Raw genomic sequence first — 27,500 nt, 5'->3', positions numbered from 1 at the left:
CAGCCTTCTGGTCCCGCATCTTGCCCGTTGTCTTGTCCTGTCTTCTTCTCCGTCCGTCCGCCAGCCTCCTCGTCCGCATCTTGTGTCTTCTCCGGTCTTCTTCTCGGTCCGCCAGCCTTCTCGTCCCCGGACCCAGCGTTTGAATTTGATTTGGCCGCCGTGTTCCCGCTCCTGGGACCCGCCCCCCTCTGACGCCACAAGTAAACTCCTTAGAAGGTCATGTGCGTCAGAGGGGGGCGGGGTCACATGAGTGTGACACGGCGGGAACTTCTTCTCCGGGCGGCGCGATTGAAATTGAATTCCCATGCTGTGTGACGCTCTGTGACCCCGCCCCCCTCTGACGCACATGACCTTCTAAGGAGTTTACTTGTTGCGTCAGAGGGGGGCGGGTCCCAGGAGCGGGAACACGGCGGCCAAATCAAATTCAAACGCTGGGTCCGGGGACGAGAAGGCTGGCGGACCGAGAAGAAGACCGGAGAAGACACAAGATGCGGACGAGGAGGCTGGCGGACGGACGGAGAAGAAGACAGGACAAGACAACGGGCAAGATGCGGGACCAGAAGGCTGAAGGACGGACGGAGAAGATAGAAGAACACGTCGGGCAAAATGTGGACGAGAAGACCCAAGAAAGAAGCAGCGGAAGAAACCCGAAGGAAAGAAGAAAAGAAGATTTTATTAAAAGATTTGTCAAAAACCGGCTACTGTCATTTTTAACACTTTGACATTTTTTTGGGGGTGAAATGGTAGAGGTACAATGTACCCCATTACCATTTCACATAGGGGGGGGGGGCAGGATCTGGGGGTCCCCTTTGTTAAAGGGGTCTTCCAGATTCTGATAAGCCCCCCGCCCGCAGACCCCCACAACCACCGGGCAAGGGTTGTGGGGATGAGGCCCTTGTCCCCATCAACATGGGGACATCCTCCCCATGTTGAGGGCATGTGGCCTGGTGCGGTTCAGGAGAGGGGGGGGCCGCACTCTGTCCCCCCCTCTTTTCTGCGGCCGGCCAGGTCAACGTGCTCGGATAAGGGTCTGGTGTGGATTTTTAGGGGGACTCCACGCCATTTTTCTTTCCATTTGGGGTGGAGTTCCCCTTAAAATCCACACCAGACCTGAAGGGCCTGGAATGGATATTTGCCGGGAACCGCACGTCTTTTTTTTTTGGGGGGTTTTACGGCGGGGTTCCCCTTAATATCCATTCCAGACCTGAAGGGCCTGGTAATTTAATTTGGGGGAACCCCTACACATTTTTTTTGTTTGTTTTATGAATGAATCCCTTTAGAATTGTCAGAGCCGACAATTCATTATAGCCGCGTGTGAATTTTTAAATGACTTTTTTCCTTCTGAATGTCACTTTGTGCAGGGGGAGTTCTAAGTGCGGGAAAAATGCGCTATTTCACATGCTGACATTACACCCCCCCAGGTACGAAATTTAAAGGAATATTTCACTTTTATTGTTTCACTTTAAGAATTATTAATTTCACTATACAAAATAAGGAATATACTGCGCAGGTCTATGAGTGAATTAGTGATGACACTATAAGCATATGTAAAAAAATTAAAATAAAAAAATTGTAAAAATTAAAAAAATAAAAAATTAAAATAGGCTGCTGCAACTTATATGTAAGATACACACACAGATACAATATAAAAAGAAAAGCTGCGCTGCAAATTGAATTAACATAAATGTTCAATTATGTATAATAGTGCACAAATTCCCAGTGCAAATCTGAAAAGAAAATAAGTGCAAAAGGTCCATATATGAAGTATCACAGAGGAATGCAGGAAGTGACAGGGAGTTCTCCAAGTAAGTGAAGCTAGATATCCAGGCATATATCTCGTGACTCAGATGACAGATCCACCACCACTTATGTATAAGCTGCTTACCAGAGCAAGACTAAATTCAAGCATGTACAACAAGGGTCAATATGAATCCTGGATAGACTGTCACTCTTTCTCCTGTATCGCCAATCCTCTATGTCAGACCAACTTTCTCCATAGATATTACCCAAGGGAGAAAAACACTCACATGGTGTGATAACGTTTTAAAAATGTTTAATGTAAAAGGTATTGCACTCACATGAAATACGGTTGAAAAGTGCGATCAATAATCATATAGCCGGCCGGCTCTGCTGTCTGCTCGTCCTTCCGGGTAGACAGCGTGGATCGTGGTGACGTCAGCACGTCGCTCCTCCCTACGCCGTTTCGTCACAAGGATGACTTCTTCCAGGGGATACCGCACTTTTCAACCGTATTTCATGTGAGTGCAATACCTTTTACATTAAACATTTTTAAAACGTTATCACACCATGTGAGTGTTTTTCTCCCTTGGGTAATATCTATGGAGAAAGTTGGTCTGACATAGAGGATTGGCGATACAGGAGAAAGAGTGACAGTCTATCCAGGATTCATATTGACCCTTGTTGTACATGCTTGAATTTAGTCTTGCTCTGGTAAGCAGCTTATACATAAGTGGTGGTGGATCTGTCATCTGAGTCACGAGATATATGCCTGGATATCTAGCTTCACTTACTTGGAGAACTCCCTGTCACTTCCTGCATTCCTCTGTGATACTTCATATATGGACCTTTTGCACTTATTTTCTTTTCAGATTTGCACTGGGAATTTGTGCACTATTATACATAATTGAACATTTATGTTAATTCAATTTGCAGCGCAGCTTTTCTTTTTATATTAATTTCACTGCTCCCGAAAAAACGGCCGTTTTAAAAAATAAAAAAAGCATTGATACATGTTCCCTGGGACAGGACTGAGGTCCACAAACACTTTTTAGGACAAAACTTGCAGATTAGCCTTTAAAATGAACACTTTTGATTTCTCCCATAGACTTCTATAGGGAGTTCGGCGCGGCTTTACATATTACTTTCAATGCGCCGGCTGCTACGCTGGTTCATGCGCTCAATTAAGCCTCCACCCGGAGTACTAATTAACGCATGAACCAGCGCAGCGCACAGAGCATAGTAAATCAGGCCCTCGATCTTTTCAGCTACTGTCTTGCACCACTGACCCTGGCGGTAGATTTATTATTTTGGTTTGTATGTTGGACAATGTCCTCTATACTATTGCTAATATCTATGCACCAAGCCATGGTCAAATGAAATTTCTTAAATCTTTACTTAAATTTTTTTATGAGGTACAGAAAGGTCATTTGCTAATTTGTGGGGATTTTAATTTGGTTCCAGATGTGACTATTGATTCATCCTCCAGTTCTAAAAGGCTATCATCTCCACTAAACTCCATTTTTAAAGATAATGATCTGTTTGATATATGGAGATGTTGTCACGCGACAGAGAAGGATTATATGTTCCTTTCTTCACATCACAACACTTACTCCAGAATTGACTTGTTCGTGTCTGATAAATGGTTGTTACAAAACATATTAGAATCCCGTATCCACACTATGACCTCGTCAGACCATGTACCCGTTAGTATTAAATTGGCTAATAACACTTCTAAACAAAATTCATATTTATGGCGTATCAATAATTTTTTAATGCAAAATCCGAACAATGCTTAATTTCTTAACCAAAAATTGGCCAAATTTTTCTCTGACAATATTGGATCAGTGTCCGACCCGGCGGTGGTGTGGAAAGCTCACAAGTCTTTTATGCGAGGCCTTTTTATCCAACTTGGATCACAGGCTAAAAAATTAAGAATTAAAAAACTAGATGAACTGACTACCAAAATTGCAGACGCTGATTTAAAAAAAAAAACTAACCCATCGCAATACCTTCAATCCCGTCTATTTAATCTTAGGCATGACTTACGATCCCTGCTCCTTGACTCTTATGAGTTTAAACTGAGAAAATTAAAAGCCACCTCATACACTGCCAACAATAAAGCGGGTAAGATTATAGCCAACCGCATCAGAGGTCTAAGATTTAAAACTAGAATAGCCTATCTCTATCACCCATTATCAGGAGATAAACTTATTAATCCTCAATCCATTGCTGATGCATTTAGCACATACTACAATGACTTATACAATCTCAAACTGAACACCGACACACACCAACCAACATGCGAGGAAATCAATTCTTTCCTCGATCATATTAAACTTCCTACATTATCGAAAGACCAACTTGTTGAATGCCCCTTTTACGGAAAACCGAGATTCTTAAGACCATAGACAATCTACCTCCATCCAAATCGCCTGGCCCAGACGGCTACACTGGAGAATATTTTAAGTTATTTAAAAGCTTACTAACCCCACATTTGACGACTTTATATAACTACTCAGTCTCCTCCTCTTCCTTTTCCGAACGAAATGCTTTCGGCCATTATAATAACTTTACCCAAACCCGGTAAAGAATCCACCTCCCCCTCCAACTTTAGACCAATATCCTTACTAAACGTTGACTTGAAAATATACGCCAAATTGATTCACACGGACAAAACTGGTTTTACCAAAGGACGCCAAACTTCAGACGCTACTAGAAGACTAATAAATATAATACATAATGTGGAACTGACCGGAACGCCTTCTCTGCTTCTTTCTTTAGATGCAGAGAAGGCGTTTGACAGAGTTAATTGGGATTACCTGAACCTGACCCTTCAGAAATTTGGGTTTAAGGGTCCCATTCTCGATGCTATACTGGCCCTTTATACCACTCCCACAGCCAGAGTCTTTACTTCCGGCCTTCTTTCTAAACCTTTCCATATCTCTAATGGTACCCGACAGGGCTGCCCATTGTCCCCTCTAATTTTTAATATGATGATTGAACCCCTGGCTGAGCACATTAGAACTAATGACAACATATCAGGAATTCATATAGGAAAACTGGCCCATAAAATTAGCTTATTTGCAGACGACATAATCTTGATGTTAACCGATCCTTTTTCCTCTTTAACTGAAGTTCAAAATATTTTATCCTGGTTTGGTGAGGTCTCTTTTTACAAAGCGAACGCTTTAAAATCATCCATTTTGGACATCGGAATTGATGCTGTGTCCAGAAATTTATTACAGCACCAGTTCCCTTACATCTGGGAGGACGCTAAAATTCCATATTTGGGTATCAACCTCACCAGAACTACCAAATCACTATATGAATATAATTACCTTACCCTTAGAAGTAAATTACAAGCAAACCTTCAAAATCTGAGCAAGCACGAATTCTCTTGGTGGGGCAGATTATCTGCTTTCAAAATGATTCATCTTCCACAGGTGTTATATTTTTTTCGTAATTTACCTATTCATATTCCCAATATTATTTTTAAATCCTTGCAAACGCTTTTATCCAAATTTGTTTGGAAGGGAAAGAGGTCTAGATGTGTTCATAACAAATTAATTAAACATCGAATGTCTGGAGGAGTGGGATACATTGACTTTCAAGATTATTATCATTCCTCCATTCTAACCCAAGTGAGAGAGTGGTTTAACACTACTTCTACTACTCAATGGGGTAATATTGAATCCAGTTACTGTACGTATGGCCCAACCAATATTTGGTTGTATGGGGCCATTTTGGGGGTTAAAATCCCAACACATCTACCACCTACAATGGCTGTTACCATTAAAACATGGCTTGAATTCTTGACCTCTTCTGAACTAACAGATCCCAGCATTGATATTAAGGTCCCTATCCAAGCTTTATACCTTCTTATTAGTCACATTCCGATTGCTTCCTGGCACAAAAAAGGCATTAATTATCTACAGGACTTTTACTCGAATGGATACATTAAATCCTTCCAATCTATTCAATCTGAATATGACCTACCTCACATTAATTATTCTCAATATACACAAGTGGTACATTGTTTATATAAACTAGGCCATTTCTTTAAGCTCATTCACACTTCGGCTTGGTCCTATTTGACATCACCAGTACAACAAAAAAGAGGCATTCCCTTATTCTATAATTTAATGCAACAAAAACGTACTTTCACTAAATCTTCTTCTCATCTACAGTGGGAAAAAGACCTTAAATGTTCCTTTACATATAACCAATGGCATATAGCTTGCAAAGCCAATTAATCTGCTTCTAAGTGCACCTCCCTATGGGAATTATCTACCAAAATTACGTTGGTATTATACTCCAGCAGTAATGTCCAAATTTAATTCCCAATCCCCCAACACGTGTTGGAGACTTTGTACTGCTAATGATGATGCCGATGATGCTGTTGACCTTACCAACCTTCATAACTCCTATGAAAAAATACTGGCATCATCCTTAGGCTTACTTCATAAATATACGATCCATTGGGCTACTTGGAATCTCTGGTACGATACCCTGACATGATTTGCTTCATTTAATTTAATACTATTATTTACTCTTTTTGTTTAGTTAACATCTCTTATGGAAGGATTGCCTCCCGGGCACTGTGAGTCCCCTCGGGGGTGTTCGGGAGTGTTCAATCCTCCCTTCTACGATTGAAATTAGATTTTTGTTTCAACATTAAGTATCACTAGGAATTCTCTACCTTATTTAAACAGTATTGTATATACTCAACTTCCTAACTAGCATTGTATATGTGCAATCGAAGATGTATGCTATTTCACCTCTTGTATACTGTAAAACATTGTTATTTTATTTGCTACTATTGTAAAATTTTGAATAATCCAATAAAAATATATTGAAATAAAAAAAAGACTTGGACATGTGCTCACAGGGGGGGGGGGGGGGGGGCGTGTGAATGGGAGGGTGAGGGGTGGGGCAGTGGGTGATTGGGTGGGGTGTGGATGTATAATGTGAACCAATCAAATGCATGTCTTGTGATTTCATGTGGCTAATAAAACTATAGTGAGAGGACTTCCCCTCTCTCTTTCTACTCTGGCAACCAAGGAAAGCAGTGTGTGTGCATTTCTTGCTATAGTGTCTGAGCCGGTAAATCAGTACAAGCTTCCCCTGTTTTGGGACAGGAAATTAATCTCTTTCAATACGGTCCGCAGGTGTAAAAAGGGGCCTTAGGGGGGACTCTGCTGATTCTGATGTAAGGGAGAATACGGGATTCTAACATAAGGGATGCTCTGGGAACCCTGATTTAAAGGGGGAACACTGAGTACTCTGATGTACAGTGAGGACTCCGATGCAAGGGGGAACACTGTGGTCTCTGGTGTAAAGGGGAACTCTGATGTAAGGGGTGCTCTGAGAACCCTGATTTACCTTTGTGTACTCACTCAGAGGCAGGAGAGAGAAGGGGGGTGGGGGAGACTTCAGTCACAGACAGGAATGGATGGTGAGCTCACTAACCCCTTGGCAGTCAGCGCCTCTCATCCCCACTTCCCTTTTCTGAGGCACAGCACTGGGAATTGGAGTGTAGGCAGACACAGATGGGTAGGGGCGGAAGGAAGAGGAGCAGATCAAGCCCTCTTTCCTCTCCCATCTGTATGGGGGGGACTATTAATGCTGGCTGTGGGCAGTGTGAAAGAAAGGGTAACAGGCACTCTCAGCTTAGACAACTGCAGCCAGCAACCCTGCTGGTAGGTCAGAGTCCAGTCTGAATAATGTGTCTGGGTTTCAGGCAGTTTTAAATCCGGACACATGATTCCAAACCCGAACTGTCCGGGTGAATCCCGAACAGGTGGCAACCCTAGTCCAGACCATTGTCTATGTGCAATGAACCAAGACAATTAGACACAGCAACAAGGGGGGGGGGTGGGGGAGAAGGGCTGTAGCATTACATTACATTATCTCAATGCCAGCTTGTCTTTAGGTCTCCAGTATCTCCTGGGCCATAATCTGTGGGTAACAGGCCCGCCCACAGTCCCTTCCAAAACACACAGTGACAGTGGGTTCTGTCACATATGACAAATCACAGCTTGAACTATCTTGCTTTGCATGTAATGAGTCTATCTCATATATTAGTGTAGCGCCTGTGTACTTTCAGTACAGGTGCTATGTTAAATTTAGAGGGGGATGAGAGAGTTACTTTGCTCTCATCCATGTTGATTTGTTAAATTTGGTTTCTGCCAGGCTGGGCTGTTCTATCCTGTGTTCCAAAGATACCGTTCCATCTTTGGATAACAGGTGGCGCCAGAGAGGGCCAGGCGGAGGCACCTTTCTCCAGCAGCCAGAGGAGTGTTTCCCTCGCGAGGCATGCTGGGGGAGGGTATTTCTTGGGCAGACGCCATTGTCATGGTCGCTACCGTACCAAACGGACAGCGAGGCGTGGTCGTGCCCCAGTTGGCTCTGGGTGGAATTGAACCCAGGACCTCTCCATTGCTGGTCCAGGTCTTTGCTTCTGAGCCACTTCTCAGTTGATATTCTTCTTGCTGTCCGTCTGAGCCTGGTTCTGAACTATGTGCTGATTGCCTGTCTCTAGATCTCCCTACAATCTGCACTTGTCTATCCTGGTCCAGCTGAGGCAGGTTTCCTAATCAACCAGGGTATAAAACCCTGCCTTACTATGAGGGAGGTGTCAGTTCATTGTACTCTGATTGTCCTGTCTGTGCCAACGGTTCCTGTGGTTGTCTTCAGCTACAAGACTGACCCCGGCTTCTGACCCTTTGGCTTAAGTACCCTGGATTGCTGCTGTCTCCTGCCCTCTGACCCTGGCTTGTACTTTTGGACTTTCCCTGCCTTCTCCATCCCTTGACCCACTGCTTGTGCCCCGGACTTGTCTTTGGTTCCTGTCTGCAAACCCTGAACTTTCCGTCAGTAGTTACCTGACTCTCTCTGAAATCCTGGGCCACGGCTATACTTGACTATCCTGGGCTAATCTCTATCTAGCCCCCGTGCACAGACTCACAGCCCAGGTAGTGTCTTACCTGTATTACCGTGGGCTGTGTACCTGCAAGGGTGAGCTTACAAATCTGCAAAATGGATTCCATACCGCAGCTGCTGACTTTTAATAATAGGACACTTACCTGTCCTGGAGTCTATTGATGTTGGCACAGCAACTGATGTTTCCATCAGCTGTTGGGTGCTTCCGCCGCCATTGCCGGTAAGGGAACCCGGCAGTGAAGCATTGCGGCTTCACACCGGGTCCCTACTGCGCATGCGCAAGGCACCACTGCACTCTTCTACTGGCCCGGCAGCAGGGGAAGCTTTAACTTAAAAACATCACCTGCTGCAGATCGCAATTGGTGCCGGAAACACACATGGATTGCTGGTTTCCCACACCATGTTCTGGTGTGAAAGGGCACTAAGCGTACATCTGTGTGAAGGTGTTCCTTGCATTTGTGTTTAGGCAGTTCCAGTCATGTCTTTATGGGTACAGCCGCTGCCCCCAGGCTGACATCTGTGCAAGTGCGTGTCTCTGAAATCACACTGGGGCAGATTCAGATAGAGATACGACAGCGTATCTCCTGATACGCCGTCGTATCTCTGAGTTCCGTCGGTCGTATCTATGCGCCTGATTCATAGAATGAGGTTCCGCATAGATATCCCTAAGATCCGACAGGTGTAAGTGACTTACACCGTCGGATCTTAGGCTGCAATTCCAGGCCGGCCGCTAGGTGGCGTTTCGTTTTTTTTACGAGACGAATATGCAGATGAGGATTTCCGCCGATTCAGAAACGAACGACCGCCCGGCGCATTTTTTTTACGTCGTTTGCGTTCGGCTTTTTCCGGCGTATAGTTACCCCTGCTATGTGAGGCGTATCCTATGTTAAGTATGGCCATCGTTCCCGCGCCGATTTTTGATTTTTTTACGTTGTTTGCGTAAGTCGTTCGCGAATACGGATGGACGTAATTCACGTTCACGTCGAAACCAATGACGTCCTAGTGACGTCACTTAGAGCAATGCACGATGGGAAATTTTATGGACGGTGCATGTGCAGTTCGTTCGGCGCGGGGATGCGCCTGATTTAAATGTTACACGCCCCCTAGCCGCGGAATTTGAATTCCGCCGGGGGATTTATGATACGCCGCCGCAACTTTAGAGGCAAGTGCTTTCTGAATAAAGCACTTGCCGCAAAAACTTGCGGCGGCGTAACGTAAATCAGATCTAAAGATCCGCTGACCTATCTGAATCTGGCCCACTGTCTCGTGCAGCAACTGCTTACTAACTGACGTGAACAGGACTGCCTGCACGCAGATGCAGGGAACACCTGTACATACCATGCAGGCAAACACAATCCTTTTTTTACGAGTGTACTCTTAACCACTTGCTTACTGGGCACTTAAACCCCCCTCCTGCCCAGACCAATTTTCAGCTTTCAGCGCTGTCGCACTTTGAATGACAATTGCACGGTCATACAACACTGTACCCAAATGAAATGTTTATCATTTTTTTCCCCACATATAGAGCTTTCTTTTGGTGGTATTTGATCACCTCTGTGGTTTTTATTTTTTTGTTAAAAATTTTTTTTAAAGACCAATTAAAAAAAAAATATATATACTGTATATATATATATTTTTATATTTTGTTATAAAATTTTGCAAACAGGTAATTTTTCTCCTTCATTGATGTACACTGATGAGGCTGCACTGATGGGCACCGATAAGGCAGGACTGGTGGGCACTGATAGGCGGCACTGATGGGTGGCACTGAAGGGCATTGATAGGTGGCACTGAGAAGTGGCACTAATAGGTGGCAGTGATGGGCACTGATAGGTGGCAATAATGGGCACTGATCGGCACTGGTAGGTTACACTGATAGGCAGCATTACTAGGTGGCACTGATTGGCACCACTGGTGGGCATTGATAGGTGGCACTTGTGGGCATTGATAGGTGGAACTGTGGGCATTGATAGGTGACACTTGCAGGTGGCACTGGCACAGGAGGCACTGGCAGGTGGGCACAGATGAGGAAGAATTGCCTCTTCCTCTTCGGGACCGATGTCCCTTGTACACAGGCCGGTGATCGGCTTTTTTTTCTCCTAGCGCTGTCAGCGTGAGGAGAAAAAAAAACGATTACCGATCCTTTGTTTACATCATGTGATCAGCTGTCATTGGCTGACAGTTGATCACATGGTAAGGGGCCATCATGTGGCCATCATTCGGCTATAGCGCGGGCCTCTAGTGGTTAAAGAATAAATAAACAAATAATTTAATAACAAAGAATCAAGTCAGCAGCTAAAAATACTGTAGCTGCTGACTTTTAATATTAAAGCGGGAGTTCACCCATTTGTAAAAAAAAAAATTTTCTCCCATAAGGTTCCTGCTCGTTCGGTCTAGGGGAATCGGCTATTTGTATTAAAATATGAGCTGTACTTACCCGTTTTCGAGCTGCATCTTCTTCCGTCGCTTCCGGGTATGGGTCTTCGGGAGCGGGCGTTCCTTCTTGATTGACAGCCTTCCGAGAGGCTTCCGACGGTCGCATCCATCGCGTCACTCGTAGCCGAAAGAAGCCGAACGTCGGTGCGGCTCTATACTGCGCCTGCGCACCGACGTTCGGCTTCTTTCGGAAAATCGTGACGCGGTGGATGCGACCGTCGGAAGCCTCTCGGAAGCCTGTCAATCAAGAAGGAACGCCCATTCCCGAAGCCCATACCCGGAAGCGACGGAGAGGATGCATCTCGTAAACGGGTAAGTACTGCACATATTTTAAAATAAATAGCCGATTCCCCTAGTAAAAACGAGCAGGAATCTAAGGGGGAAAAGTGCCCTCTAAGGGTGAACCCCCGCTTTAAGACACTTACCATACATACAGGGTTGTCTTCATCCGAGCCAACTTTTAAATCGGCTTTCTGGTGCTGCTGCTGCCATCTCAGGTAAAGGAAACTGGCAGTGAAGCCTTGTGGCTTCACAGCTGGTTCCCTACTGTGATGCGTGAAGCGTGCTGCATTTTGTGAATGGGGAAGGAGGCAGAACCTTCGGATGATTTTGCTGCAATCAAGTCAGCCGGAAATAGTAACCGGTCAAAACCAGGTACCCGCTACCCCCCTGAAAGGTTTCAAATGTGGCAGCGGAGGAGGGGGGGTGGAGTTTGGGAGGCAATTATAAGCGGCACCCCCCGCCCCTCCACATTTGGTCCCTCCCACTTCTCATAAGCCACACCCCATATAGAATACACCCACTCCGTCCCCTGTATTCCACTCAGAGTGTCCGGAGTATACAGCTCAGCATCACAACACAGAGTATATAGCCCCAGCATCACAAATCATGGTATATAGCGCAGGCTTACAGATTGGCGCAAACAAACTAAAAAATTACACTGTTAGTTATGAAGGACTCTAAATGGGCACGAGATGACCAGAGACTGCAGACATACTGCACAAGATGACCAGAGACTGCAGACATACTGCACAAGATGACCAGAGACTGCAGACATACTGCACAAGATTATCAGAGACTGCGGACATACTGCACAAGATTATCAGAGACTGCGGACATACTGCACAAGATGACCAGAGACTGCAGACATACTGCACAAGATTACCAGAGACTGCGGACATACTGCACAAGATGACCAGAGACTGCGAACATACTGCACAAGATGACCAGACACTGCACAAGATGACCAGAGACTGCAGACATACTGCACAAGATGACCAGAGACTGCGGACATACTGCACAAGGTGACCAGAGACTGTGGACATACTGCACAAGATGACCAGAGACTGCGGACATACTGCACAAGATTACCAGAGACTGCAGACATACTGCACAAGATGACCAGAGACTGCACAAGATGACCAGAGACTGCGGACATACTGCACAAGATGACCAGAGACTGCACAAGATGACCAGAGACTGCACAAGATGACCAGAGACTGCAGACATACTGCACAAGATGACCAGAGACTGCAGACATACTGCACAAGATGACCAGAGACTGCAGACATACTGCACAAGATGACCAGAGACTGCAGACATACTGCACAAGATGACCAGAGACTGCAGACATACTGCACAAGATGACCAGAGACTGCGGACATACTGCACAAGATGACCAGAGACTGCAGACATACTGCACAAGATGACCAGAGACTGCGGACATACTGCACAAGATGACCAGAGACTGCAGACATACTGCACAAGATTACCAGAGACTGCGGACATACTGCACAAGATGACCAGAGACTGCACAAGATGACCAGAGACTGCGGACATACTGCACAAGATGACCAGAGACTGCAGACATACTGCACAAGATGACCAGAGACTGCAGACATACTGCACAAGATTATCAGAGACTGCGGACATACTGCACAAGATGAACAGAGACTGCGGACATACTGCACAAGATTATCAGAGATTGCAGACATACTGCACAAGATTACCAGAGACTGCGGACATACTGCACAAGATGACCAGAGACTGCGGACATACTGCACAAGGTGACCAGAGACTGCACAAGATGACCAGACTGCAGACATACTGCACAAGATGACCAGAGACTGCACAAGATGACCAGAGACTGCGGACATACTGCACAAGGTGACCAGAGACTGCACAAGATGACCAGAGACTGCAGACATACTGCACAAGATGACCAGAGACTGCACAAGATGACCAGAGACTGTGGACATACTGCACAAGATGACCAGAGACTGCGGACATACTGCACAAGATGACCAGAGACTGCACAAGATGACCAGAGACTGCGGACATACTGCACAAGATGACCAGAGACTGCACAAGATGACCAGAGACTGCAGACATACTGCACAAGATGACCAGAGACTGCGGACATACTGCACAAGATGACCAGAGACTGCAGACATACTGCACAAGATGACCAGAGACTGCAGACATACTGCACAAGATGACCAGAGACTGCAGACATACTGCACAAGATTATCAGAGACTGCGGACATACTGCACAAGATTACCAGAGACTGCGGACATACTGCACAAGATGACCAGAGACTGCGGACATACTGCACAAGATTACCAGAGACTGCGGACATACTGCACAAGATTACCAGAGACTGCGGACATACTGCACAAGATGACCAGAGACTGCGGACATACTGCACAAGGTGACCAGAGACTGCGGACATACTGCACAAGATTACCAGAGACTGCGGACATACTGCACAAGATGACCAGAGACTGCACAAGATGACCAGAGACTGCGGACATACTGCACAAGATGACCAGAGACTGCACAAGATGACCAGAGACTGCAGACATACTGCACAAGATGACCAGAGACTGCAGACATACTGCACAAGATTATCAGAGACTGCGGACATACTGCACAAGATTATCAGAGACTGCGGACATACTGCACAAGGTGACCAGAGACTGCACAAGATGACCAGAGACTGCAGACATACTGCACAAGATGACCAGAGACTGCACAAGATGACCAGAGACTGTGGACATACTGCACAAGATGACCAGAGACTGCGGACATACTGCACAAGATGACCAGAGACTGCACAAGATGACCAGAGACTGCGGACATACTGCACAAGATGACCAGAGACTGCACAAGATGACCAGAGACTGCAGACATACTGCACAAGATGACCAGAGACTGCGGACATACTGCACAAGATGACCAGAGACTGCAGACATACTGCACAAGATGACCAGAGACTGCAGACATACTGCACAAGATGACCAGAGACTGCAGACATACTGCACAAGATTATCAGAGACTGCGGACATACTGCACAAGATGACCAGAGACTGCGGACATACTGCACAAGATTACCAGAGACTGCGGACATACTGCACAAGATGACCAGAGACTGCGGACATACTGCACAAGATTACCAGAGACTGCGGACATACTGCACAAGATTACCAGAGACTGCGGACATACTGCACAAGATGACCAGAGACTGCGGACATACTGCACAAGATGACCAGAGACTGCGGACATACTGCACAAGATTACCAGAGACTGCGGACATACTGCACAAGATGACCAGAGACTGCACAAGATGACCAGAAACTGCGGACATACTGCACAAGATGACCAGAGACTGCACAAGATGACCAGAGACTGCAGACATACTGCACAAGATGACCAGAGACTGCAGACATACTGCACAAGATTATCAGAGACTGCGGACATACTGCACAAGATGACCAGAGACTGCGGACATACTGCACAAGATGACCAGAGACTGCAGACATACTGCACAAGATGACCAGAGACTGCAGACATACTGCACAAGATTATCAGAGACTGCGGACATACTGCACAAGATGACCAGAGACTGCGGACATACTGCACAAGATTACCAGAGACTGCGGAAATACTGCACAAGATGACCAGAGACTGCGGACATACTGCACAAGATTACCAGAGACTGCGGACATACTGCACAAGATTACCAGAGACTGCGGACATACTGCACAAGATGACCAGAGACTGCAGACATTCTGCACAAGATGACCAGAGACTGCAGACATACTGCACAAGATGACCAGAGACTGCAGACATACTGCACAAGATGACCAGAGACTGCACAAGATGACCAGAGACTGCGGACATACTGCACAAGATTATCAGAGACTGCGGACATACTGCACAAGATGACCAGAGACTGCGGACATACTGCACAAGATTATCAGAGACTGCAGACATACTGCACAAGATTACCAGAGACTGCGGACATACTGCACAAGATGACCAGAGACTGCGGACATACTGCACAAGATGACCAGAGACTGCAGACATACTGCACAAGATGACCAGAGACTGCGGACATACTGCACAAGATGACCAGAGACTGCAGACATACTGCACAAGATGACCAGAGACTGCAGACATACTGCACAAGATGACCAGAGACTGCGAACATACTGCACAAGATGACCAGAGACTGCGAACATACTGCACAAGATGACCAGAGACTGCAGACATACTGCACAAGATGACCAGAGACTGCGGACATACTGCACAAGGTGACCAGAGACTGCACAAGATGACCAGAGACTGCAGACATACTGCACAAGATGACCAGAGACTGCACAAGATGACCAGAGACTGCGGACATACTGCACAAGGTGACCAGAGACTGTGGACATACTGCACAAGATGACCAGAGACTGCAGACATACTGCACAAGATGACCAGAGACTGCGGACATACTGCACAAGATGACCAGAGACTGCACAAGATGACCAGAGACTGCAGACATACTGCACAAGATGACCAGAGACTGCAGACATACTGCACAAGATGACCAGAGACTGCAGACATACTGCACAAGATGACCAGAGACTGCGGACATACTGCACAAGATGACCAGAGACTGTGGACATACTGCACAAGATGACCAGAGACTGCAGACATACTGCACAAGATGACCAGAGACTGCAGACATACTGCACAAGATGACCAGAGACTGCGGACATACTGCACAAGATGACCAGAGACTGCAGACATACTGCACAAGATGACCAGAGACTGCACAAGATGACCAGAGACTGCGGACATACTGCACAAGATGACCAGAGACTGCACAAGATGACCAGAGACTGCACAAGATGACCAGAGACTGCAGACATACTGCACAAGATGACCAGAGACTGCACAAGATGACCAGAGACTGCAGACATACTGCACAAGATGACCAGAGACTGCGGACATACTGCACAAGATGACCAGAGACTGCGGACATACTGCACAAGATTACCAGAGACTGCACAAGATGACCAGAGACTGCGGACATACTGCACAAGATGACCAGAGACTGCAGACATACTGCACAAGATGACCAGAGACTGCAGACATACTGCACAAGATGACCAGAGACTGCAGACATACTGCACAAGATTATCAGAGACTGCGGACATACTGCACAAGATGACCAGAGACTGCGGACATACTGCACAAGATTACCAGAGACTGCGGACATACTGCACAAGATGACCAGAGACTGCGGACATACTGCACAAGATTACCAGAGACTGCGGACATACTGCACAAGATTACCAGAGACTGCGGACATACTGCACAAGATGACCAGAGACTGCGGACATACCGCACAAGATGACCAGAGACTGCGGACATACTGCACAAGATTACCAGAGACTGCGGACATACTGCACAAGATGACCAGAGACTGCACAAGATGACCAGAGACTGCGGACATACTGCACAAGATGACCAGAGACTGCACAAGATGACCAGAGACTGCAGACATACTGCACAAGATGACCAGAGACTGCAGACATACTGCACAAGATTATCAGAGACTGCGGACATACTGCACAAGATGACCAGAGACTGCGGACATACTGCACAAGATGACCAGAGACTGCAGACATACTGCACAAGATGACCAGAGACTGCAGACATACTGCACAAGATGACCAGAGACTGCACAAGATGACCAGAGACTGCGGACATACTGCACAAGATTATCAGAGACTGCGGACATACTGCACAAGATGACCAGAGACTGCAGACATACTGCACAAGATGACCAGAGACTGCAGACATACTGCACAAGATGACCAGAGACTGCAGACATACTGCACAAGATGACCAGAGACTGCACAAGATGACCAGAGACTGCGGACATACTGCACAAGATTATCAGAGACTGCGGACATACTGCACAAGATGACCAGAGACTGCGGACATACTGCACAAGATTATCAGAGACTGCAGACATACTGCACAAGATTACCAGAGACTGCGGACATACTGCACAAGATGACCAGAGACTGCGGACATACTGCACAAGATGACCAGAGACTGCAGACATACTGCACAAGATGACCAGAGACTGCGGACATACTGCACAAGATGACCAGAGACTGCAGACATACTGCACAAGATGACCAGAGACTGCAGACATACTGCACAAGATGACCAGAGACTGCGAACATACTGCACAAGATGACCAGAGACTGCGAACATACTGCACAAGATGACCAGAGACTGCAGACATACTGCACAAGATGACCAGAGACTGCGGACATACTGCACAAGGTGACCAGAGACTGCACAAGATGACCAGAGACTGCAGACATACTGCACAAGATGACCAGAGACTGCACAAGATGACCAGAGACTGCGGACATACTGCACAAGGTGACCAGAGACTGTGGACATACTGCACAAGATGACCAGAGACTGCAGACATACTGCACAAGATGACCAGAGACTGCGGACATACTGCACAAGATGACCAGAGACTGCACAAGATGACCAGAGACTGCAGACATACTGCACAAGATGACCAGAGACTGCGGACATACTGCACAAGATTACCAGAGACTGCGGACATACTGCACAAGATGACCAGAGACTGCACAAGATGACCAGAGACTGCGGACATACTGCACAAGATGACCAGAGACTGCACAAGATGACCAGAGACTGCAGACATACTGCACAAGATGACCAGAGACTGCAGACATACTGCACAAGATTATCAGAGACTGCGGACATACTGCACAAGATGACCAGAGACTGCGGACATACTGCACAAGATGACCAGAGACTGCAGACATACTGCACAAGATGACCAGAGACTGCAGACATACTGCACAAGATGACCAGAGACTGCACAAGATGACCAGAGACTGCGGACATACTGCACAAGATTATCAGAGACTGCGGACATACTGCACAAGATGACCAGAGACTGCAGACATACTGCACAAGATGACCAGAGACTGCAGACATACTGCACAAGATGACCAGAGACTGCAGACATACTGCACAAGATGACCAGAGACTGCACAAGATGACCAGAGACTGCGGACATACTGCACAAGATTATCAGAGACTGCGGACATACTGCACAAGATGACCAGAGACTGCGGACATACTGCACAAGATTATCAGAGACTGCAGACATACTGCACAAGATTACCAGAGACTGCGGACATACTGCACAAGATGACCAGAGACTGCGGACATACTGCACAAGATGACCAGAGACTGCAGACATACTGCACAAGATTACCAGAGACTGCGGACATACTGCACAAGATGACCAGAGACTGCAGACATACTGCACAAGATGACCAGAGACTGCAGACATACTGCACAAGATGACCAGAGACTGCGAACATACTGCACAAGATGACCAGAGACTGCGAACATACTGCACAAGATGACCAGAGACTGCAGACATACTGCACAAGATGACCAGAGACTGCGGACATACTGCACAAGGTGACCAGAGACTGCACAAGATGACCAGAGACTGCAGACATACTGCACAAGATGACCAGAGACTGCACAAGATGACCAGAGACTGCGGACATACTGCACAAGGTGACCAGAGACTGTGGACATACTGCACAAGATGACCAGAGACTGCAGACATACTGCACAAGATGACCAGAGACTGCGGACATACTGCACAAGATGACCAGAGACTGCACAAGATGACCAGAGACTGCAGACATACTGCACAAGATGACCAGAGACTGCAGACATACTGCACAAGATGACCAGAGACTGCAGACATACTGCACAAGATGACCAGAGACTGCGGACATACTGCACAAGATGACCAGAGACTGTGGACATACTGCACAAGATGACCAGAGACTGCAGACATACTGCACAAGATGACCAGAGACTGCAGACATACTGCACAAGATGACCAGAGACTGCGGACATACTGCACAAGATGACCAGAGACTGCAGACATACTGCACAAGATGACCAGAGACTGCACAAGATGACCAGAGACTGCGGACATACTGCACAAGATGACCAGAGACTGCACAAGATGACCAGAGACTGCACAAGATGACCAGAGACTGCAGACATACTGCACAAGATGACCAGAGACTGCACAAGATGACCAGAGACTGCAGACATACTGCACAAGATGACCAGAGACTGCGGACATACTGCACAAGATGACCAGAGACTGCGGACATACTGCACAAGATTACCAGAGACTGCGGACATACTGCACAAGATGACCAGAGACTGCACAAGATGACCAGAGACTGCGGACATACTGCACAAGATGACCAGAGACTGCAGACATACTGCACAAGATGACCAGAGACTGCGGACATAGTGCACAAGATGACCAGAGACTGCAGACATACTGCACAAGATGACCAGAGACTGCGGACATACTGCACAAGATGACCAGAGACTGCGGACATACTGCACAAGATGACCAGAGACTGCAGACATACTGCACAAGATGACCAGAGACTGCGGACATACTGCACAAGATGACCAGAGACTGCAGACATACTGCACAAGATTACCAGAGACTGCGGACATACTGCACAAGATGACCAGAGACTGCGGACATACTACACAAGATGACCAGAGACTGCGGACATACTGCATTACTTGTCCTGCGACTTGGGACTTCAACGTAGCATGACAAGTCGTACCCCATGATTTCCAATGAGAACCGTTCATATCTTCACGTCACAGCGACTTCGAAGTAGTCCCTGCGTTACTTTGGTCCCACTTTGATGTGACTTGAGGTCCATAGACCTCCAGAATACACAGGCATTGCTTTAAGTCGCATCAAACTTTCAGACTGTGTTAGCCTGAAAGTCGCAAGATTCTGCCACAATTTTTTGCTGCGATTTTGCAGCGACTTAAAGCAATGCCTGTGTATTCTGGAGGTCTATGGATCTCAAGTCACATCAAAGTGAGACCAAAGTAACGCACGGACTACTTCGAAGTCGCTGTGACTTGAAGTAGCACAGATATGAACAGTTCTCATCAGGTCCGACTTATCCTGCAACATTCCAGTCCAATTGAATAAGCGGGGGGGGGGGGGGGGGGGGTTCCCTTCCTGCAGCTTTTTACACCAATTAAATAAAAAAATAAAAAAACATTTGAATAAGCCGCTATTATCGCCAGATGTTAAATGATTGGATGGGGTCCAAAAAAAATGAATAAGCGGGGGGTGGGGGTTCCAAAAAAAAATGAATAAGCGTGGGGGGTTCCTAAAAAAAATGAATAAGCGGGGGGGGGGGGGGTGTTCCTAAAAAAAAGGATTAAGCTGGGGGGGGGGGGGGATTCCTAAAAAAAAGAATAAGCGGTGGGGGGGGGGTTGGGGTGCCGTTACGGCTGCTATTTCAAACAATTAACTAAATAAATTTATAAGCCGGCAGAGGGAAGGGACCGTTTTGCCGGATGTTTTTTTGAGATTAAACGGAGGGGGGGTGGCCGTTATTTTCGCCGAATGTTTGTTACAAGCCAGCTGAGGGAAGGGGTCTGCTGTTTTTTTTACTGTTATGAGGCAGGGAGGGGGTCCAGACCTGTTACTGCAGGGCAGTGATGATCGCGGACACAGACAGCGTTGCTCAGCTTCCAGGCGCACTGAGCTCGAGAGTCCCGACGTCACTTCCTGTTCTTCCTGTGACGTCGGGACTAGCACAGAGACGTGCGGGTGCACATAGAAAGTGTGCACCACAGCAATAATAACAAAGTCCATCGCGCCGGAAGCAAGTGGCACGATGGAGAACGCCACAACGGCATTTTTTTTCTTCCAATGTAGCGCCTCGTCTGCAATCCTGTGATTGCACAGACGTGGCGCTACACACACCGCACTGTGCCCGGCGTCCGGCGTTCGTACACAGTGCACCTAAGGACCTTTTTTTGAAAAAAAAAATCCTTAAAGGGACATGTTCAAATAAACTTTTTTTTTTTTTTTTTTTTTTTAGATTTTTTTTTTTTTTTTACTGATTGGGGGAGGGGGGGCGGCGCCCGGGCGCCCTCTATGGACGGGCCGCCACTGATCCCCATGTGTACATCATCATAGGACACAGTCTGTTTGCGCTTGCATGAAAATGCTGCAGGAACCCCCCCCCCACTGGAATCGGAACGCATGGGTGTTCACTTTCTATTCAAATTCACAGTTCGCACTGGGGGTGTCAATTAACTTTGTATTGACACCCACAACGGTTTGTAAAGGGCAATGTGAACTGCCTGCAAGGGACACTGGAATTGCGCTGGTTTCCGCATCGCAATAGTGTGAACCCAGACTGAGGCCCTGTTAACACTGATGCGAGTTCATAATGAATGTGATGCATCAAAAACATTCTAAATTCGCATGTCATCCATAAAGTCATTGTATTCAATGACAGTCGTTCACATACATGCGTTGTGATTAGGAAGGCTGCCGCTCCAGGTGAGCACACTAGAACAATCAATGTCCACTCAGGAACCAATGGGTGCCGGCAATGCACGGGATATGCAAAGGAAGAGAGATATGGACAGCCGCACTCCAATTTCTTAAAAAGACGTGCCCTTTATTGGGTAAAGGAAAAATGCACTACAAGTATCAGCACACAGTGGGAAAAACAGCGGACGCGTTTCAGATTGGATATCAATGCTTAGTCATAGCTACAAATGAAAATAAAAAGTAACCAATATATATACACACAATGGTTTATACTCAATTTGACCCGCCCAGCATCTGATTGGCTTTGGCAAATTGCCGATATGCAAAACACATGCGGGGGGGGGGGGAGGGAGGATAAAGTGAAAAAAAAACACACACAACAACCTTGCATGTAAGATAACATAAATATATGTATGCATTATACAGGGCAACAATAAATGTTCCCAAAGGAATGACATTTTATGCATAAAAATAAGAATAAATATAAAGTGAAATGACAATAGAAACATTATATATAATATATACGTGTGACCCAAAAAAAGGGAAATAAGTACACATGTGGATTTGAAAAAAATTTGACGGGGGCTACTACCTCCAGAAATGCGGGGCCTCTATGGGAGCCAGGTTCTCTCCCTCTCTTGCCAACCTCTATATGGGCTGGTGGGAGAGGTCCCGCATTTTTGGATGTAGTAGTCCCTGCCGTCTGGATACTGCATTCTACTGTCGCTACATAGACCACCTGTTGTTTATCTTTAATGATAGCGACATTGACCTAGACACTTGGCTGGCCTATTTGAATGATAACTGTCTAAACTCAAAATTTACAGGAGATCTACAAACCACCTCCATAGAATATCTGGATGTCAGACTTTCTGGCATTGGTGGCACAATCACCACCAGTCTCCATCGGAAAAAGACGGCAGGAAACGCCCTTTTACGGGCACACTCTGCACATCCTGGACACACTATCAATGCTGTCCCCTACGGCCAATTTCTCAGGCTTAAACGCCTGTGCAGTTCTCCTGAAGATTTTTCTGCAGAGGCCACTAAAATGTCGCATAGGTTTAGAGAAAGGGGATACCATATTAAAATTATTAATAGAGCTCTATCTAGAGCCAGTACCATATCCAGGGATTCCCTCCTAAGTAATGCCCATACTTCAGTTAAAAATACACATGCTGCTTTTTGCGATGTCCCTGTTTTCTCCACGCCATATAGTTCCGAATTTAATGGCATCAAGTCCATTGTCAATAAATATCTTCCTATACTATATGGCGATACTACTTACCAGCACATCTTGGAGAAGGGTATTAGGACTGCTTCCCGTAGAGCTCCGACCCTGGGTAGCAAGTTGTCCCCAAGCCTTTTCCAAAGTCATAATACCAGCATGAATTGGCTACAGTTTCAGGGTACTTTTAAATGCGGCACCAATGGATGCAGGTATTGTAAACTGATTAAGACTGGACAACATGTCCATTCTTGTTCTTGTGAGAAAAGCTTTCCAGTCAAACATTTCATAAATTGTAATACTAAATTTGTCATATATGTGATTGGTTGCAGCATATGTAAACTCCAGTACGTGGGTCGCACCACCCGCAGACTGAAAGACAGGTTATGACATTGACAAAAATCATGACACCAATGTGGCGAGACATTGGAACATCACACATTGTAAAGACATATCCAGCCTCACTGTGCAAGGTATGGAAAAAATTATCACACCCATCAGAGGGGGGGACAAATTCAGAAACCTGTGTAGGAGAGAGGTATTCTGGATATTCTCTCTTCACACAAGAATTCCCAGGGGACTCAACTTCGAATGGGATGTTTCCCACTTTTATGATTGACCAGCCTACCGGGTTTCTCTATCACACTGCATGGCGAATCAGCTCATTACATTCACATTCACACCTCATGAAACGTTTGCTTAGTTCATTATGATCATGTTTTGCGATTTTTTTTACAAGAGATTCACCACAGGTGATTAATGCGCTGGTATTCCCATGTGTGGTGAATTAGTCCATCATACAATATTCGCACTTCATCAACTTTGCTCAACCTATCATGTTCTGTGACTCCTCGCGTGCGATTTGTCACATGTGATTTTTCGCATGCGATTTTACACATGACGGTTTTTTCTATATACGATTTTTTATATATGGATCAGCTCATTACATTCACATTCACACCTCATGAAACGTCTGCTTAGTTCATTATGTTCATGTTTTGCGTTTTTTTTTTTTTCATATGCGACTTTTTACAAGTGATTCACCACAGGTGATTCATGCGCTGGTATCCCCATGTGTGGTGAATCAGTCCATCATATAATATTTGCACCTCATGAACTTTGTTCAACCTACTATGTTCTGTGACTCCTCGCATGCGATTTGTTACATGTGATTTTTTCACATGCGATTTTTCTATGACGGTTTTTTCCATATACGATTTTTCATATATGAATCAGCTCATTACATTCACATGCACACCTCATGAAACGTTTGCTTAGTTCATCATGTTCATGTTTTGCAAAAAAAAAACAAAAAAAACAAAAAACAAAAAAACTGTAGATCTTACTCCATTTACTTTTTGGGTCTTGGTATTAGTTGATGTTTTATGGGGTTTCTCATTTCATGGCATCCTTTTACAGCACACAGAAATGGATGTCTACACACACACATATATATACATATTTGAGGGATGCCATACATCCCCTTAGTGATGTACCTTTCGAAATCTTGTTATCTTTACTTTTTTACTTTTTTACTTTATTACACATTATTACCATCATCATCTTGCATTTATATAATAAGCCATTTGTTACTTTATACTTTATACATACGTTTACATGTATCTTCAAATTTTTTACATTTATTCACCTATACTCTGCTACATTATAACGTATAATGCGATTTGTTGTTCTGCCCACACGATTTTGTCCTTGCTTCAAGACAAAATGACATCACATGCTCCATGATAAGGATCCACATGTCTTATGTAGTATAACATAATAAAACACTTTATTTATTTACTGTCCTATGCTAAACATATGCATATTTTTTTCACTCCTCGCGTATCTCACATTATTGAGGCACACATGTCGAGATTCTTATCATTTTTTTTCATAACACACACATTATATATATATATATATATATATATATATATATATATATATATATATATCCATATATATTTATTTATATCTTTTCACCATGACACATTATTATCCACATACATTTTGTTCAAATCCACATGTGTACTTATTTCCCTTTTTTTGGGTCACACGTATATATTATATATAATGTTTCTATTGTCATTTCACTTTATATTTATTCTTATTTTTATGCATAAAATGTCATTCCTTTGGGAACATTTATTGTTGCCCTGTATAATGCATACATATATTTATGTTATCTTACATGCAAGGTTGTTGTGTGTGTTTTTTTCACTTTTTCCCCCCCCCCCCCCCCGCATGTGTTTTTCATATCGGCAATTTGCCGAAGCCAATCTGATGCTGGGCGGGTCAAATTGAGTATAAACCATTGTGTGTATATATATTGGTTACTTTTTATTTTCATTTGTAGCTATGACTAAGCATTGATATCCAATGCGAAACGCGTCAGCTGTTTTTCCCACTGTGTGCTGATACTTGTAGTGCATTTTTCCTTTACCCAATAAAGGGCACGTCTTTTTAAGAAATTGGAGTGCGGCTGTCCATATCTCTCTTCCTTTGCACATGCGTTGCGATTCCTCTACAAATGCAATGTGATTATTAGTGTTGCTCACGAATATTCGCATTGCGAATATTCGACTCGAATATAGCATATTCGAGAAATCGCGCTATATTTCGAATTTCGCGGTGAATATTCGCAATTCCGAATATTCGATTTTTTACAATTTTTTTTTTAAAACAGATCACATCCTAGATATCTCCATCGACGTCTAAAAGCATTGCTGGTATCATTAGAGACCCTGGGCCGAGTAGCTGAAGCGTTCATTGAATTTTCCCGAAAAATCGCAATGCGATTATTCGGCAAACGCAATATCGCGCGATTATTTTCCTCGCCCCTATCTTCCGCATTAGAGCGATTTTTACAGTTTCATTTTTAAAACAGATCACATCCTAGTGATCTCCATAGACGTCTAAAAGCATTGCTGGTATGATTAGAGACCTTGGGCCGAGTAGCTGAAGCGATCATTTTATATTGCCGAATATTCGCAATGCGAATATTCGGCAATAGGAATATTGCGCGATTATTTTCTCCGCCCTTTTGCATCAGAGCCAATCAGAGTTCTCCTTCCACACTCGTCAGAGGTTAGCAACCAATAGGAACCTGCCTGCATGGACATTATATAAGCTCACTCCCAGCACCATTTCATTGCAGATTCAGAAGCTGGCTAGAGAGTGTGGAGGCTGTTTCTGTGTTCCTGTGTCTTTGTTCCTGATTGATTTATATCATCACCAGCATAGTGCTGCATTGCTATTTAGTGATTCCAGTGCATCTTTTCCAGTATATCAACTGCTTTTTTCAAAGCAATAGACCCAAGAGCTTTTTTCAAAGCTACGTTTTGTGCTGTTTTGTGCTGTTTTGTTCATTTGTGTTACTGTTTGATCCTGCATCTTCGCTGTTCAGTGATATTTGCTAGAGATTTCAGTGCACATTTTGCTGAGCTTTCTAAAAGAGCTTTTCTAAAAGCTAAGTTTTGTTCATCTTGTGTTACTGTTAGATCTTGCAGGTTCGCTGTTCAGTGATATTTGCTAGGCATTTCAGTGCACATTTTGTTTAGTTTTTCCTAAAGAGCTTTTCTAAAAGCTAAGTTTTGTGTTCAGTTTAGTTAAATTTTGTGTAGTAAGTGTACACACTGTTAGTGTACATTTATGTCATCTAGCTTAGCTTAGTGTGTGTTTAGTGTCTGTGTTTTGTGTTTAAAAAAAAAAAAAAAAAGTTAGTGTTTGTTTAGTGCTTTTTTTTTTTTCTTTAATTTTGTAGTCCTTGTCTTTGGTGTACTACTTTTCTTATAGTTTAGTAGCTGTCTGTGTACGTCTTTGTCTGCGTGCCTGTCTTGTAAAAAAAACACAAAAACACATTTTGTTCACATTTCCCCCCCCCAATAAAGTTTACCCCCCCCCACACACATATCAGCAATAATGAGCGGCATCCGTGGCCGTGGCAGCAGGGGTAGGGGAGTTACTCCCAGTGCTGGATCGCTGCCAGCACGGGGTACCTCTCGTGCCCCTACTAGTGGTAGAGGATCGGGTGCAAGGGGAGTACGCCTGATCCGGGAGTTCTTCCCATCGGGCAGCCGCCCGATATTGCCATCTCAGGCTGAAGTAGTGGTGGACTACATGGGGCACAGCAGTGCCACTGAGTCGTCGGTCCCGACTCACAGTAGTACCACCATTACACCGGTGCCTGTAGTACCCCCCCCCAGCCCCCAAGAGTCCAGCATCTTACTGTTCGACAGCGACAGTGATAGGGATATCTTGGGGGAGGCCATGCATCAGGCAGACCTTCAGCTCTGTCCTGATGGTCAGGACCTTTTTGAAGGGATGGATGAGGAGGATGGGATACCTGCTGGCAGTATCCCAGAGACATCCCTTCAAACTGG

The sequence above is a fragment of the Rana temporaria genome, chromosome 3, assembly GCF_905171775.1.
Source record: "Rana temporaria chromosome 3, aRanTem1.1, whole genome shotgun sequence".
NCBI lineage: Eukaryota > Metazoa > Chordata > Amphibia > Anura > Ranidae > Rana > Rana temporaria.
Note: the sequence above shows the minus strand (reverse complement) of the source record.